Here is an 11073-nt window from a genome sequence, read left to right on the forward strand (position 1 = left end):
CTCTGGAGACATAGTTCCTGGAAAGGGGGAAATTTTAAATCAATTTCACGGAAATTTGTTTTTATGTTTTTAGATCTGGGTTTTATTTCCTGGAAATGTGATGAGTATAACGGAAAAACAGGGTGTTACATCATATTGGATCGGGTACATAGTTCTATATTTGGATTTAAGGTATAACATTACAGAAAATTGTCAAAAATTTAATCATTTTAAAGGTTAGGAGAGGCTAACATAAATAATGTATATGGAGAAGTTTTTATGTTCTTTGAGCATTTTCATGCGTACCTCTAGTATTCTGTGGGTATTTTGAATATTCTCTGCGTATTTCTAGTGTTCTGTGGGTATTTCTAGTATTCTGAGGGTATTTCTAGTATTTTGTGGGTATTTTGAATATTCTTTGCGTATTTTGAGTATTCTCTTCAGTCTTCATTTGACTAGGTAACCGCCAAAAAAGTTCTATGAAAAAAGTTTTCCGAAATAAAGTCCTTAATTTTGACATTAAAAAAGTCCTGTGAAAAAAATCCTTGAAATAAAAAAAAGTATCTGGAAATAAAGTCCTACCATTTGAGAATTTATTTTTTAGGACTTTTTTTCTGGTACCAAGTATGATTTTTTATAAAAAGTCCTCGGAAAAAAAGTCATCTTACAGTGGAAAATGTTTACATCCATAGAAGAAAAGAGACCCGTGAGTAGATTCACTATGCAGATGCATAGAAGAAAAGTCCTTTTCATAAAAAGTGTAAGACTTGACCTCATTTCCCCAAAACTTAGGACTTTTTCTTCAGGACTTTAAATCCTGTGATCTTATATCCTGAAATTTTATTTGCAGTTCCAATATTATTTTAGGTCCCATGATTCTGTAACTCAGGACCTTATTTTCAGTGCAAGGCATTGTGTACTAGGACTTCAGAAAACCGTGACTTTTTTGTCAAAGTTTTTATTTCCAGTTACATAGATTCTTTTGAATATTCCGTGCATAGTTAGAGCATTTTATTATTTTTTTTTCATCCTTCTATGTGGAAAACCTTTATCAATTTTTAGATTTTTATTATAAAATATGTTGTCGGCAAGTTAGCATGCAGATTTGTCGCGTATCTCGAAGGATTGAATTGCTTTGATACGCTGATTTACAATGTCCATCAAATGATTTTATGTAAAAGAAGATTGCAATATCTCAACAGATGATTTGTCAAAACTCTATAATTAAATAAAATTTAATTTACTTAATGATACTTTTGGATAACAATGAAAAATACCACTTGATTGGGAATTGTTAGATGTAGATTTAATATTATTTTTGTTGACACTTTTGATCTTTAAAAACTAAAAGAGTTAATTTTTTTTTGTACCGACTGTACATTTAATGAAGTAATATCATTTATATGTTTATTCAATCATGCATTCATCAATGTATCTACTCCTTGCTTGTATTTGATCTGTCTATGTATTTATTTCATACCTTCAGTGTGTTTTTAGTAATTTAATAATTTAATAATAATTAATAATTTAAATAAATTCTAAAAATGTCAGCACTTTCTTAAACGGAGTAATTAATGATAAAACACAATGAGAATAACAGTGACGCAAAGGAACTGAGTCTTTGCCACAAACTCAAGTGTTCTAACTAATCCTTATATCTTTGCAACCTGATGGTGTAAAACATGCATAACAATTGATATTTCAAACTTAGATCAGTTGATCTATAACAGAATTCATCCATTATCCAAGGTCTACTAAAATGGGTTGAAAAATATAGAAAAAAAAACATCCAAGTTTGTGTCAAAATCTCAATTCACTTAAACAATTGTGCCTATAGATCAAACATATAACGCATAAAAATCTACAATTGTGTCTTTAGATCAAACATATACCACATAAAAAAACTACAATTGTGTCTATAGATCAAACATACCACATAAAAAAACTACAATTGTGTCTATAGATCAAACATACCACATATAAAAAACTACAATTGTTTCTATAGATCAAACATATACCACATAAAAAACTACAATTGTGTCTATAGATCAAACATACCACATAAAAAATATTTGATCTTAGAAGCCCTATATTGGTTGAGCTCATTATTATGATTATTATGCAGTCGACAAAATGGTAAAAGACGTTTTTGTGAATTTTTCACAATTCATGCCAAAACTGTTGAATCAAAGGCAACTTTTGCACCGTATAATTTTTATTCTAATTCTTGAGATTGAGAATTAACATTAAACGTGAGTAAATCAACAAAATGACAAGGAAGGCTCCGCCCACCAAACAGGCCCACTAAAGGTTTAGCAAAGCAGAGGGTGCATTTCAAGGGATAATTCTACTCTGCAGCTTCTTTAAAGAACGACATGTATGATTTTCAATGGCATCCTCTAAACCTCTTTCTAAAACAATAAAAATAAAATTTGTTTTTCTGTAACCAAGACAACCACGGTAAAAACAATTAAGCTTCAGGTTGAAAAATAAAGATATCTAGTCAAAGGTTTAATGGATACCGTTGTAAATCAAACTTTCGACTTATTTAAAATACAAACCACCAAGGGCAATGCCAAATAAGTGCATAAAAACTAAGTCTTTCGATTTGTCTTTTGAACTGCAGCAGATTTAACTTTCCCACGTGAATTTTTAACTTCAAAATATCTAAGCCCAACACAGTATAACCATTACCAATGAAGGTTGGACGGCACAGAAATGTTTAATTTTTCTAATATTGAGACCCCTGAACTGATGAAGGTTCTACTTGGTATATTTGCATGTTAAGAGTTGAAACATGCCACATGGAACCGGAAACATGCCGCGCGCACAACCATTTACAATCCGTAAAATGCCGCGTTCACTTACCAGGAACATAAAATGATATAAATAAATGAATTCTCGTGAAAAGTTTGAATTTGAAGAAAATGCTGAATGATTTTGCAGGATTCACTCAACGCTTCAAATATCAGATTTAACTGGAATGTTGATATAAACTCAATTTACAGAATACAATACATTCATTCATCATAGGCTACATAGGCATTCATTTATTATTCATTTCTTTATGCACTCATTCATTAAATATTTATAAAGCATAATTCATCATAGATTAGGTTTTTATATACCATTTATTTATCATATTTTAGGTATTTATTCGTTATTATTTATCATTCAGTGGGCATTCATTCATCATTCAGAAGACATTCATTCTTCATTAAGTAGACATTTATTTATTATTCAGCAGGTATTCATTCATCATTCAGTAAGCATTTATTCATCATTCATTTATCATTCAGTAGACATTCATTTATAATTGAATAGGCATTCATTAATCATTAAGTAGACATTCATTCATAATTCAGTAGACATTCATTTATCATTCAGTAGACATTCGTTCATAATTCAGTATTCATTCATTAATCTTTCAGTAGACATTCAATCAAAATTGAACAGGCATTCATTTATCATTCAGTAGACATTCATTCATAATTCAGTGGACAATCGTTCATAATTCAGTAGTCATTCATTAATCTTTCAGTAGACATTCAATCAAAATTGAACAGGCATTCATTTATCATTCAGTAGACATTCATTAATCATTCAGTAGACATTCGTTCATAATTCAGTAGACATTCATTCATCTTTCAGTAGTCATTCATTCATAATTTAATAGGCATTCATTTATCACTCAGTAGACATTCGTTTATCTTTCAGTAGACATTCATTCATAATTGAATAGGCATTCATTTATCATTCAGTAGACATTCATTCATAATTCAGAAGACATTCATTCATCTTTCAGTAGTCATTCATTTTTCATTTAGTAGGAATTCATTCATCATTCATTAAACATTCGTTTATCATTCAGTAGGCATCCATTCAAAGTTTATTAGTGACTTATTCATCATTCATGTCCATTTTCTCCTAGGTATGGAACAATTTCTATTAAATCGTGCTAATTTTAAAACTTTAAAAAAGAACATTATCGTGGTTTTATAACTTTTATAACTATTCTTAGGAATTCATTCAGAATTTTATTCCACTCTTAGTTGAGAGTTATATGTATAATGTATTTTGACCATGCACGCGCGCCTGTGCTTTTAAAGCTTAGGCCGCCACACAAGAGAAAAATAAATGATTTTCCTATGCAAAGCGCTGAAAGTTTTTAACATGGACCGACATAAAGAAGTTTTTAGAATAAAGCGGAATTAAATAAAAAATTGTTCTTTTAAAAAGCGCCATCTTTTCTGTAAGAAATGCGGTTTACAAGTTTATCTATTCAGAGGTCGGAATCTTGTACGCTTGATCTTGATATCTAGTGTGGGCTCTTTCGATTTGAGGATCAATGCTTCATCCCTGAATTATCACTGGATATCGAAAAAGAATCAGATTGATCCGTAGGTCAGCATAATCTCATATTTTTTTTTATTATTCAACTACAAAGCACGAGATAATACAAATAAAAAAATCACAATTTACTATGTAGGTCAGCATAATCTGGAGATCATTGCTTGATCCTGAAATTCAGAACACAAAAGTTGTGACTTTTGAATCCATCGCTAAAATATACAGGGTGTCCCAATAAACACGAGAATACAGAGACGACTTAAATATCGTCTTTGGTTTCCGGTAATTGATGAATGACATAGAGTTCATCAAAAAAAAACCCTGTAGTTCTAATGAGCTTTCCAAAATATTATCTACCTTTTTTTTGTATCTTTAAAGTTGACGGAGATATTAAACTTTTGAAAAGTTTTGTTGATTTTGAATTAACTTGAAGCTGGACAAATTTCCTTTTATCTCCGGCAATTTTGAAGTTAAAATAATGGTAGACCACATTTTGGAAATCCCAAGTCTAAAGTAGTTTTCTGTGTTAAATGTTTCAACTGTGACAATAAATTTTTTTACGAAATAATCCCTTTTGGAACAAAGACTATATAGAAGTCGTCAATTAATTCCCATGTTTACGGGGACATCTTGTAAGATTAAACAAATAATTGATTTATTAGATTAGATTTTACATACTATGAAAACTTGACTTTTAAAACTGGTTGAGGTTTATTTTTAAAGAAGCCCAAAAATTAACAATATCTCTATTTAATGTTGGATATTAAAAATTAACAATATCTCTATTTAATGTTGGATATTAAAAATTACTAATTAATACTATTTAAAAGCTAAATGAAACTTGCAAGGTAAGGAAAATGTAAAATGTAACTCTGACATGTTTTCAAACAAAATTGTTTTGAATTTTTAATACAGGGTGTCCCAAAAAACATGGGAATTCAGTGACGAATTCGATATCGTCTTTGTAATGAATTAGCATTGTAATCCCTAATTTCAAAAGCCATAATATTATTATGTCTGCTAGAGTTTATTTTATGAAAAGGGTAAAAGACTGTAAAGATGTGTCTATAATGTCTCCGCAAGATGAACAGTGAAGACGGACAAGTTTACTCTGTTTTTTTATACTCCAATTTTCTTGTTTTACTAAGTACAACCGTATGCAGTCAAAACATAAACAAACAAATTGTAAACATAGCAGACGAAACTCTTTCAGATTACAGCTTTCTCAGTAGGTATCACAATACTAAATCAAAGAATTATTTAAAAAGACGATGTCTAATTCGTCACTGAATTCCCATGTTTTTTGGGACACCCTGTACGTCGCCGGATAAATTTACTTCTCTCATACTTGTGTGTAAAACTAGAGGAGCTACGAGGTCGTATAAAGGTTACCTTTTCTCTTCTGTCTAGTCTTTCAATTTCAAGACTTAAGCAACAAACATCGTGACTTGGAGTTGTGACTTAGAATCAGGGAGTTAGGAATAGATGGGAGATATAACTGACGCGGTTCTCCCTACCATATGATTATACTTTGCAGCTAGACGGGCGGGTACTCCATTTGTATCTGAAATATTCAGAATAGGTTATGAAATGTACATCAGACAAATATTTCTTATTCAAATGAAGTACCCGTCTGCAATGCATGTATAATCATATGGTAGGGAGAACCGCGTCAGTTATATCAATTCCTTACTCCCTGCGTAGAAACTGTCTTGAGAGTCTTGAACGAATTCTAACCTAGAATGTGAGTAACTAAATCTGGATTCTGTGGCCATTTTGATGCTTTAATATTTTCAAAAGGAACATTTTTGATGTTTTCCTATTCCTACAGCTTAATAATAATTAAGAGATTTTTGCAGCTTGGGTTATGTTAGGTTACACAAAGAATAAAAAATTAAAAGCATCATAATTGTCCTAATTGATAATAAATAGGTTGCAGTGTAAAAAGGTAATGATTAAAACACAGAGTGTTATTTATTCAATTAATAAAATATATACACATAAACTTTTAAGATATATACGGTGGTAGGCATTTAATTTAGTATAATGAAGACGACTTTTGATTAAATTTTGTTTTATTTCAAGCTTTCAAACACGAGAAAAAAGAGAAGCTATTAATCTAAAAAGCTTCTCTTTAATTACTTGATTACTTATAATTTAAAAAAAAGCTTGTTAACAATTACAACTTTGTAAAAGGTCGTCTTCATTAAATTAATATTATTTACTACGAATCCCTGAGTTTAAAAATAAAAAAAATTATTTTACGCTATAAAAAATATAGAAATATAGAAAATTGAAAAAATAAAATTAATTTATGTTCCGAGAACCACGCCGCCATTTATTATTATTTTACTGCGCAATATTATAAAATGCGCGAATTCAGCAATTATTCAGAATTTCCGAGAATCTGCAGATTTGTGAAGTTCTGCTGCGCTGGTAGAGGATTGTTTCCACAACGCCGTGAATTGTGCACTTTACAGTTCACTTTTCATCTGACTTATGTTCTTTATACAGGGTTACTCACAAAACACTTGAATGGTGACCTGAAGTCTTTCATTGGTATAACTTAAGGATTTGGATTTTGGAATAGAAAAATATCAGTTTACAACTAGAGGAAATTATAAATGTAAGAAAAATATCTAAATATTTCTTATCCTTTGCAGGTCAGCTCTTTACCACAGCTTTTTAGCAAGATAGCTAAGATTATTCTCGAGTTTAGCTAGTGTTAGAACAAAATGGAAGGATACGAGTTTAGTTAGTGTTAGAGCAAAATGGAAGGACACGAGTTTAGCTAGTGTAAGAACGTTAATCTTCAAAACTAAAACTGGTGTCTAGCTTTTAGCCTGAGACTATACAGCTCAATAACTAAAACTGGTGTCTATAGCTTTCAGCCTGAGACTATACAGCTCAATAACTAAAACTTTTGTATAGTCTGAGACTATAAAGCTCAATAACTAAAACTAGCGCCAAGCTTATAGTCTTAGACTTCACAACTCAATAGCTAAAAAGTATTTTTCTAGCTTACAGTTTAAGACTATACATCTTAATAACTTAAACTAGTCTTTATCTTATAGTCTGAGACTAGTGTCTTTTTATTATCTGATACGATTTATCATTATAGCCAAGACATGTATTTAGCTTTTTAGCTAAATGACTATTTAGCTTAACCACTAAGACTAGTCTATACATGACCTAGAAGAAAAAGTGTTATTTAACTCCAGGTTTGAGCCTACACATCACTCTTGTTAGTCTAAGTTGTTGAACAGTCTCCTAAAAAAACTAGTTGAAAACTAGAAAACTAAGAATTTACTTTTTATTCTACATTTAATGAGTTAAATGCCCTTAAACTTTTATGATGGAGATATTCTTGTTTTGATCTGACGGAGACAAAGAAGTAAATAAACAAAATTGATTTATTTTTAGTAACGATTAACAACGGTATTTTCTTCTTGAAATTTTTTATATAGATTAAATTGAAATGTCTACTTGGAAGCTCAAATCTAATTTTATTAAAAAAACTAAAAATGTTAAACAATTATTTAAAATAATCTTAAAAATCTTATTTTAATTCTTCTTGACAACTTTACATTTTGTCTGAATATTTTCTTCAAATTCTTATAAGAATTCTTATAATTCTCATAAATTTAATTTGTAAAAGCCTGTTTTAGCTTCACTCTCAGCCTTAACTTGATAACTTGATGTCCATAATCAGAGGCGTATACCGGAATTGGTCCAAGAATAGGGCGTACATTACTTCTTTCTGTGGGGGGGGGGGGGCCCGGGTCAGCACCCGTTCGGGGTCTTACTCTAAAAACCTCCCGAAAATTATAGATTTCACTACGTCGGGGGGTTGCCCCCCCCCCTACCCCGTTGTTTGCAGTTTTCAATACTATGATGGTAAAAGTTTTTTAGTAAACCATATTGCATGCGCAACTACCTGGAAAAAAGTGTTAATTGTTGAATCCCGATCCGGTCGTCTTCCTTCGAACAGTGCGACTGTAAACCAGAAATCAAACGTAACATTCGTGGAATTTTCAATTCTTGGAACAGATGAAAACTTAAAATGTTACACACTACACTGTTTAATTAACAACTAGAATTCAACATAATTTAATAATGGAAAAATGTCATGGATTGCGCTGTCATTTTATTTTCAATAAATTCAAAATTCATAAGAAATATTAGGTTCAAAAAATAAAAATAAAGCTTCTTCAGAATGCGTCGAAAGCAGAAATGGTTTACAGTCCTGGTTTTATCAGAATTAAATGATTTGCAGAAATAGAATTCAAAAGAAACTTTCCAAAAAATAATTTACAATAAAAAAATTAGGCAAAAAAAGTTCATAAATTACCTATTAATATTTAATTTCATTTTATTACAAAGTTCATAAGTTACCTATTAATATTGAATTTCATTTTATTACAAAGTTCATAAGTTACCTATTAATATTTAATTTCATTTTATTACGAAGTTCGTCTAAAATTATATTCGTTGCTTTCACAGGATTGAAAAATTACACACATTTTATAAAATATGCATGCCATAAAATATTCAAGAAAGTACAGGGTGTCCCAGGAAACATGACAGTAGCAAGACAATTTGAAAGTCGTCTGTAATCTTTGACTTTGAGACATTCAGTCGCCATCCTTCTTTCACATATAAAATTCTTGAAACAATAACCAAAACATTCTCCTAGTCCTTTCAAAATGTGGTTTCAGATTTTAGATTTCATCATTAAAATCGAAATATGAACAAAATTCTTCATATCTCCGGTAAAATTAAAAGCACTGAAAAGGCAGACCACATTTTGGAAGTCCCAGGACTAGGGGTGTTTTGAGACTATTTACTTTAGAATTGTAATTCTAAAAGTTGGTTCACGAAAAAATACTGCAATTTTTTTTCAAAAATCAAAGACGACCTTAAAGTCGTCTTGCTTCTGTCATGCTTCATGGGACACCCTGTACCTCTGTACGCAATGAAAAAGAAGAAGCGAAAGGTCGTTAAAAACAAAAACTAAAGAAAGTTTGATCTCCTAATGTAAATCTTGGATCTATCATCTGCAGAAAATACGTTATATTAATCCCTGCATCATAGAAGTGAACCAACCTAAAAATACAGAGTGCGTCTCACAAAAATACGCAAGTAATTTTTATTAACATGAAATAGCCCAGATCAACTCTCAGGATCATCAAAAAAAAAAACACAAAAAAAACCAACATTTTGGATCTTAATAAAGAAAGGGTGAAAGAGTTGGCACTATATAAAGGTAGAGTATTGAAGTTGACCCTATATAAAGGTAGAGTATTGAAGCTGACCCTATATAAAGGTAGAGTATTGAAGATGACCCTATATAAAGGTATAGTATTGAAGATGACCCTATATAAAGGTAGAGTATTGAAGTTGACCCTATATAAAGATAGAGTATTGAAGCTGACCCTATATAAAGGTAGAGTATTGAAGCTGACCCTATATAAAGGTAGAGTATTGAAGCTGACCCTATATAAAGGTAGAGTATTGAAGTTGACCCTATATAAAGGTAGAGTATTGAAGCTGACCCTATATAAAGGTAGAGTATTGAAGTTGACCCTATATAAAGGTAGAATATTGAAATTGACCCTATATAAAGGTAGAGTCATTGAAGCTGGCCCTATATAAAGGTAGAGTATTGAAGTTGACCCTACATAAAGGTAGAGTATTGAAGCTGACCCTATATAAAGGTAGAGTATTGAAGCTGACCCTATATAAAGGTTGAGTATTGAAGCTGACCCTATATAAAGGTAGAGTATAGAAGCTGACCCTATACTGCAATGGTAGAATTATGATATTTGGTACTTTCCCGAAGGCTGTTTTAGCCGCGGGCTGCCCCTTAGCCCATCCTAGATGCAGCGCTCGACCCCCCATTGCTGCCTTTGGGAAGTTGCTGCTTTGGAAATTGCACATTTGGGAAGTTTACACTTGGGAAATTGTCACGGGAAGGCGCCCTTGGAAAAACGTCTTTGGAAAAGTACCAAACACCAGAATATTGAAGCTGACCCTATATAAAGGTAAGAATATTGAAGCTGGCCCTATATAAAGGAAGAATATTGAAGCTGACCCTATATAAAGGTAGAGTATTGAAGTTGACCCTATATAAAGGTAGAGTATTGAAGTTGACCCTATATAAAGGTAAAGTATTGAAGTTGACCCTACATAAAGGAAGAATATTGAAGCTGACCCTATATAAAGGTAGAGTATTAAAGTTGACCCTATATAAAGGTAGAGTATTGAATCTGACCCTATATAAAGGTAGAGTATTGAAGCTGACCCTATTTAAAGGTAGACTATTGAAGTTGACCCTATAAAAAGGTAGAGTATTGAAGCTGACCCTATATAAAGGTAGAATATTGAAGCTGACCCTTTACAAAGGTAGAGTTTAGAAGTTGACCCTATATAAAGGTAGAGTATTGGAGTTGACAGTATATAAAGGTAGAGTATTGAAGCTGACCCTATATAAAGGTAGAGTATTGAAGTTGACCCTATAAAAAGGTAGAGTATTGAAGTTGACCCTATATAAAGGAAGAATATTGAAGCTGACCCTATATAAAGGTAGAATATAGAAGCTGACCCTATATACAGGTATAGTATTGAAGCTGACCCTATATAAAGGTAGAGTATTGAAGTTGACCCTATATAAAGGTAGAGTATTGAAGATGACCCTATATAAAGGAAGAATATTGAAGCTGACCCTATATAAAGGAAGAATAT

At 31.4% G+C, this 11073-nt stretch overlaps 1 long non-coding RNA gene across 1 annotated transcript; it reads right to left on the reverse strand.

Moving 5' to 3' along the window:
- Positions 1-4392: 4392 nt before the first annotated feature.
- On the reverse strand, positions 4393-5871 carry LOC111716447 (uncharacterized). The gene is made up of 2 exons (XR_002768494.1): positions 5722-5871; positions 4393-4499 (listed from the first exon to the last, which is right to left on the reverse strand). It is a non-coding gene; the product is annotated as an uncharacterized LOC111716447 (long non-coding RNA).
- Between the last annotated feature and the right edge of the window lie 5202 nt (positions 5872-11073).

This window comes from Eurytemora carolleeae, unplaced genomic scaffold (genome assembly GCF_000591075.1).
Source record: "Eurytemora carolleeae unplaced genomic scaffold, Eaff_2.0 scaffold2069, whole genome shotgun sequence".
NCBI classification, from domain to species: Eukaryota; Metazoa; Arthropoda; class Copepoda; order Calanoida; family Temoridae; genus Eurytemora; species Eurytemora carolleeae.